Source organism: Acomys russatus, chromosome 27 (genome assembly GCF_903995435.1).
Source record: "Acomys russatus chromosome 27, mAcoRus1.1, whole genome shotgun sequence".
In the NCBI taxonomy this organism is placed as follows: Eukaryota; Metazoa; Chordata; class Mammalia; order Rodentia; family Muridae; genus Acomys; species Acomys russatus.
The window spans coordinates 13,824,373-13,831,247 of NC_067163.1; the positions used below are offsets into that span (position 1 = coordinate 13,824,373).

General features: G+C 42.9%; 1 non-coding gene across 1 annotated transcript; it reads right to left on the bottom strand.

Annotated features, from left to right (window-relative positions):
• Positions 1-6,532: 6,532 nt before the first annotated feature.
• LOC127210389 (U6 spliceosomal RNA) lies at positions 6,533-6,634 on the bottom strand. The gene has a single exon (XR_007833298.1). It is a non-coding gene; the product is annotated as a U6 spliceosomal RNA (small nuclear RNA).
• Between the last annotated feature and the right edge of the window lie 241 nt (positions 6,635-6,875).

The window sequence follows — 6,875 nt, forward strand, 5'->3', positions numbered from 1 at the left end:
GGTGGCGGAGGGGGACAAAAATTAAAAAGAAAACAAAACAGAAACCTAGCTAGAACACGGAAGATCAATGCAGACTCCACTATTTTACTACAAGGGATGCTATTGATAAAAAAGAAAGGAAGCTACTTTTTAAAGTCTAGTAAATGTCCTAATTGTGGGGTAGCAGTGGCACACCTTTAATTCCAGCACTTGGGAGATAAAAGCAGGTAGATCTCTGAGTTTGGGGCCACAGCCAAGGGGCTACACAGACAAACCTTGCCTCAAACAAACATTTTCTAATGGTAAAGGGAAAGAAATCAGCATCTGAATTGGAAGAAATCCCAGAGTGCTAAGGTCAAAGAATAAAAACAAACTCATAGAAAAGGAAGCGTCTAAAACCTACATAGATATTTGTTTGCTGGTTTTTGGGGGTTTTTTTGTTTTTGGTTTTTGGTTTTTGGTTTTTGGTTTTTGGTTTTGGTGTTGTTGTTGTCTTTGAGACAGCGTTTCCCTGTGTCGCCTTGGCCGTCTAAGATCAAAAATTCAAGTGACAGCACATGCTGGCAAGGATATGGAGAAAGGAGAACACTCCTCCATTGCTTGTGGGAGTGCAAATTTGTACAACCATTTTGGAAATCAATCTGGCACTTTCTCAGAAAACTGGGAATAGCTCTACCTCAAGACCCAGCAGCACCACTCCTAGGCATATACCCAAAAGATGCTCCACCACACAACAAGGACCTTTGCTCAACTATGTTTATAACAGCTTTATTTGTAATAGCCAGAATCTGAAAGCAACCTAGATGTTCCTCAACCAAAGAGTGGATAAAGAAACTATGGTGCATTTACACAGTGGTTAGGTTTTTTTATTGTCTTGAGACAGGATCTCACTGTGTAGCTTTGGGTGGCCTGAAACTTGCCTCCCAAGTGCTGGGTTCAAAGGTATACGAGATGGATTTGCTGGCCTAGAACTCAGTACATAGACCATGCAGGCCTCAAACTGATGGAGATCTGTCTGCCTCTGTGTTCCGTGAGTCCTTATATCTGGCAATCTGTATGGATTTTTAAAAATATTTTTTATTTAATTAAAAAATTATGTGCATTCATTGCCTGTGTGAGGGTGTCAGAGCCTCTCAAACTGGAGCTACAGACAGTTGTGAGCTGACATGTGAGAATTGAACCTGGGTTCTCTGGGAGAGCAGCTAGTGCTCTTAACCACTGAACCATCTCTCTGGCCCTTCGCATGGATTTTTAAGAGAAAGAGGAAAAGAAGAAATGAAGAACTGACAGATCTCTTGTGCATTTGACCTAAAGAGAAGCCATACAGTCCTAACGAAAGGGAGAACAAGTATGTAGGCACAGGGGGACCTGAGCAGACAACAAAACTGATGGGGAACAGGAAAAACATAATATAGTACCAGAAAGAAATGTCACTGTCGTGCTACCTGGCTCATTATGAGCATGTTTTAACAAAAACCATTATAAACGCAGCATGGGGACTTCATTTAATTACTGACAACTCTGCAGTACCCGGGATAATGTCTGGACGTGGTGTTCTCCACTACTCAGTGAACAGAGGCATGGATGCAAAAGAGTATTTAGCCTCAGTCATGACACGCAGAGTCAGGGAAGAAAGGCTGGGAAGGCCAGAGCATTGAAACTTCATTCTGTATCATCGAAAACCCACCAAGTCAGGGAAGAAAAGACGAGAGAAGATAGGATGATAGGGCTGGGGATGCAGTTCAGTGGTAGATCAGTTGTCTAGAATGTACAAAGCCCCGCTTCTGTCACCAACGTCACACACACCAACATAAAAGTGTAATCCTAGAATAAAGTACTAAAGGAGATGCAAGTGGTTGACTACCTGGGTGGCGGGGCCCAGGGGCTGAGGCAGTGTAGAGAATTAGGATTTGTTTATTTCTGTGAAACACAAGGAGCGAGGGTGGGCCTGGCGCTTGCTTCTCTCACCCCCACACCTCTTCAGCAACAATGGATAGGCTGAGCTAGTCTGAGTTAGCTCAATAGAAAGAGTGGCTTTGATTGTTCCGATAAAACCAGCTGTGGACATGCCCAGTTTCTCCCCTCCGGAAGTTCCTGCTCCTCCCTGGTTGACTCATTTCCACTTCCTCCCCTTTTCCTCTCCCCTATAAACAAGTACAGCAGCTCGGTGCAGCTCTCCTTGTACTGTGAAACTGCTGTGTCCAGGCCAAGAATACCCTCAGGTGGGAAAACTTAACAGCGTGCTGACGGCGCTCTGCTAGACAGCCTGCCTACGAGCCCAGTCTGCTCCGCCTTAAAAGCTGTGGGTCTATGTCCTGAATGACACCACTCATCTGGGGATTTATTGTTTGCTTGCATTTTTTTGCTTTTGTTTTTGAGACAGGGTCTCAACAAACACCCTGGGCTAGTCTTGTTCACTCTGTAGATCAGGCTTTGAACTTGAGACCCTCTTACTTCAGCCTCCCAAGCAGCAGGGATAGGGGCTTGTGTCACTATGGCTGGCTAGTGTGCTGTTTTATTTATTATTCTTTTATTTATTATTTTTTTATTATTAATTTTTATGCCATATACTGCATGGCTTCCTAAAGAAGACATTCAAAAGACCAATAAGCACAAGGGGAAAAAAATGTCAACATTATAATCATGAGCAAAATGAAAACCAAACCCGCAAGGAAATGACACGTCATACTTATTAGGATGGCTAGTACTAAAATAAAAGAGAAAACGCTGGAGGTGGTGTAGAGAAATTGCAACCCATACACACTCTCCATGAGCATATAAAATGGTAGGCACTACAGAAATAGTATGACCATAAACGAACAAACAAACCCGCTAAAAATTCGGGCTGGAGAAGTAGACCAGCAGTTAAGAAGACTGGACGCTCTCCCAGAGGACCCTGGTTGGATTCCAGCACCTGTCTGTCAGCTCTCAGTCAACTGTAACTTTAGCTGCAGGGAATTAAATGCTATCTTCTGGCCTCTGAGGGCATTGCATGCATTTGGTGCAGACATACATGCAGGTAAAATGCCGATACACATACAATTTTATTTTTTTTCCACATACAATTTTATAAGTAAAAAAAAAAAAAAACCCTAAATATAGAAATAGAATTAGATGAAGTGTATTATCTACTGACTTCACCTCTGAGTGTGCATAAGAATTGAAAGCTCGAAGCCGGGCATGGTGGCGCACGCCTTTAATCCCAGCACTCGGGAGGCAGAGGCAGGCAGATCATTGTGAGTTTGAGGCCAGCCTGGTCTACAGAGTGAGTCCAGGACAGCCAAGGCTATACAGAGAAACCCTGTCTCAAAAACTAAAAAAAAAAAAAAAAAAAAAAAAAAAAAGAATTGAAAGCTCAGCCAGGTGTGTTGGTGTATGGCTTTAATCTCAGCACTCAGGAGGCAGAGGCAGAGGGATCTCAGAGTTTTAGGCCAGCCTAGTCTATGGAGCGAGTTCTAGGACACCCAGGGCTACATAGAGAAACCCTGTCTGAAGAAATAAACAAAAAGAACAGAAAACACAGGCTCTGATAGATATTGTGTGCACCTATATCTAAGATAGCATTATTTGCAGAACCTAAGGCACAAGCAACTCAAATACAAATCTAAAGATGAAAAGATAAAGAAAATGTGGTACGCACATGAAATATTATTCAGACCTTAAAAGAAATGAATTCTGAGCAACGCTTTAGTACAGTGCACCCTGAGGATTTAGTGAAATGAGCCAATCACAAAAGGACAAATAAGGTGTAAGTTCACTGATATGTGTTATCTACAAGAGTTAAATTCACAGAGAACAGGAAGGTAGTTGTCAGCTTAGAGGAGAGGGGAATGGCTGGTCATTTAATGAGTGTGCTGGCGTTTTTCATGTCAACTTGACATAAGCTAGAGTCATTTGGGAAGAGGGAACCTTAACTGAGAAAAACGTCCTCATCGGATTGGCTTGTGCACAAGGCAGTAATTCATTTTCTTATTGATATAGGAGGGCCCAGCTCACTGTGGGTAGTGCCTCCCCTGGCCAAGTGGTCCTAAGTTGTACAAAAAAGCAGGCTGAGCAAGCCATGAGGAGCAAGTCAGTAAAGAGTGTTCTGTTATAGTTATTTTTATAAAACTATTTATTTCTCTCTTAACCTGGCATCACAGAAATAATTAAGATGCTATTATATTATTTTAGCAAGCTTCACAGCACAAGAACTGAGCAGTTATTACTCTGTTCTTAACCCTCTTAGCTAATTTGGCTTCCTCCCCGTGTACATCCCAGAGATACATGTACTTTGTAGCTTCCCTTCTCCGGTTTCTCTCTCCTGATGTCTTCTGGACCTCTCCCAAGGATGAATCCCTTACTTGATTCCTCTTCTAACTCCTCCTCCCCTGGCTGGCAGGAAGTTCAGCCTTATTCTCTCCCTGCTCAGCAATTGGCTGTAAGCTGCCTTACTGGCATATCAGGGGACAAGTGGAGAGCTGTGTTTACTCAACACTGAGACAGGAGATCTCAGAACAAGGATTGCACCAGCTATGGTGGGGGTACAGAAACCAGCATTTGAATCACACAATAACCTTATGCCTACACTGTTCCTTCATGACCACTGAAGTTCTTGTCCTGCTTGAGTGGTAGGCAAAACATACATACATATAAAACAAATACTTTTTGTTTTGTTTTTGTTTCTTAATTTTTCGAGACAGGGTTTCTCTGTGTAGCTCTGGCTGTCTTGGAACTCACTTGTAGACTAGAATGGCCTCAAACACATGTAGATCCACCTGCCTTTGGCTCCTGAGTCCTGGGACAAAAGGTGTAATACGCCTGGTAATAATTTTTAAAAATTAAAACTGTGATCAGCAAACAGCTGAAGTCTCTGTGACTTTAGGAGGTAGTCGTTTAGGTATGACACTGTCTTACTTAGGTTTCTACTATTCAGATGAAGATCATGACAAAAAGTAATTTAGAAAAAAGGGTCACCTGGAGGCAGGAACTGCCTCAGAGGCCGTGGAAGAGCTGCTTACTGGCTTGTTTCTCATGGCTTGCTCAGAATGCAAATTATGTAAAACCTGTGGAGAAAGTGAAGCTGGGTGTGGTGGCTTATCCTGTAATCCCAGCCCTCAGGAGGCAGAGGTAGGTAGGAGATAAAAATTTCAATGCCATCCTTGACCTCTACAGCCTGGGTTACCTGAGACCCATGCAGTCTCAAAACCAAAAAGAACAAAAAGATACAGCAAAGGTCAGAGATGAAAATCCCCCCAATTCCACCAATTATTACCCTTAGGGGAATATCAAAACCACATATGGTACCATGCACACACACAAACACACACACACATGAATGTACACATAAGAACACTCATGCACGCATACATGTACACAAATGATTTTATTAGATTAGGGTTAAATATAGGTGTTGCTTTTTATTTTCCGGACAGGGTCTCATTATGTAGTCAAGGCTGGCATTGAACTTGTGACTTTCCCAGGTCAGCCTACTGACTACTGGCATTTCAGACATGCCTTACAGTGCTCAACCTAGATGACATTTTAAATGAAAATATAGTTTAATTTTTAATCTCATTAGACAGTGTTTTTAAAATGATGAAGCATACCAAAGTAAAATTGCAATGATTTTTCACAATAAAGTATATTATTCTCATTAAAAGAAAAGCATGGTAAATTGAGAGCTGCCCATAGAGAAGGGAGATGAGGCGGGAGGGGAGAAGGCGATGAGGAAATTATTAGCTTGCTCTTCCTTTCCTTCTTTCTTTCTTTTTGAAACCAGGCCTCGTGTGAGCTGGACTGCCCCCGAACTGACTATATGTATCTGAGGATGACTTTGAACTCCTGCCCCTGAACTGACTCATATGTATCCGAGGATGACCTTGAACCCCTGCCCTCGAACTGACTATATGTATCCGAGGATGACCTTGAACTCCTGCCCCTGAACTGACTGTATGAACTGAGGATGACCTTGAACTGATCCTCTTGACTCTCCCTCTGGAGTGCTGGGACTACAGATGTGCTCCAACACATCTAATTTTATGATGGTGGGGCTAGCATCCAGGCCTCCTGCGTGCTAGGCAAGCAATCTTAGAGCTGAGCCCCAGCCCCAGCCCGAATCACTAGATCCCAGTGTCATCCTTGGCACATCTCATTCATTTTTGTACCAATCAGAGTCTGCTCACTGTCAGCTTCAGTGGACGTTTTCTAAATCTTACTGCCAGCAGTTCATTCTTCCCTAAGGGGAAAAAAAAATTATTGATGAAAGAAAATTTCTGAAACATTCTAAACTAATTGCAATACTCAAATGATGCAAATGGGGGGGGGTGAGGTATGGGAGGTCGCCAGTTAACAGACAGGGGCTGTGTTAGCTTCCTGGGGGCTGACATACCCCAGGTGAGCTGTGAGGTGAGAGTCACTAGGAGAGCGTAAGTGGAACATTTAAGGGAGGTGGGTCCAATAAGTAAAACAGTTAAAGGACATTAAAAATGTAAGTATGAGGATAATGAAGGGCCTCAGACAATTTACACACCAATTAGTAAAATTCTTATGAGTTCAAGCTATACAATCTGAGGAAAATATGGAATGCTTCTGGAATTTGCATACCATCCTTTCCCTGGGGCCACACTAACCTCTGTATTGTTCCAACCTTAGCACATGTGTGGCTGAAGCACATTGTCACTGTCACCATTAGGATGTCCCTGTGTGGAGCTGGCCAGCCTCAGGTGCACTGAGAAGCTCTGGACAGCAAAGTTGTCTTGGCTGACAGCGAGGTCCACACACCAAACCGGCTGGCGTCTACCACTTTGAGCCCTCTAAACAATTCACTGTCGCTTTATTTTCTTTCAATTTCACTTTCTACTATGAACAAAATTAAGCTGGGCCAAGTTAGCAGCCTAACTTTAGAGGAGCATTTA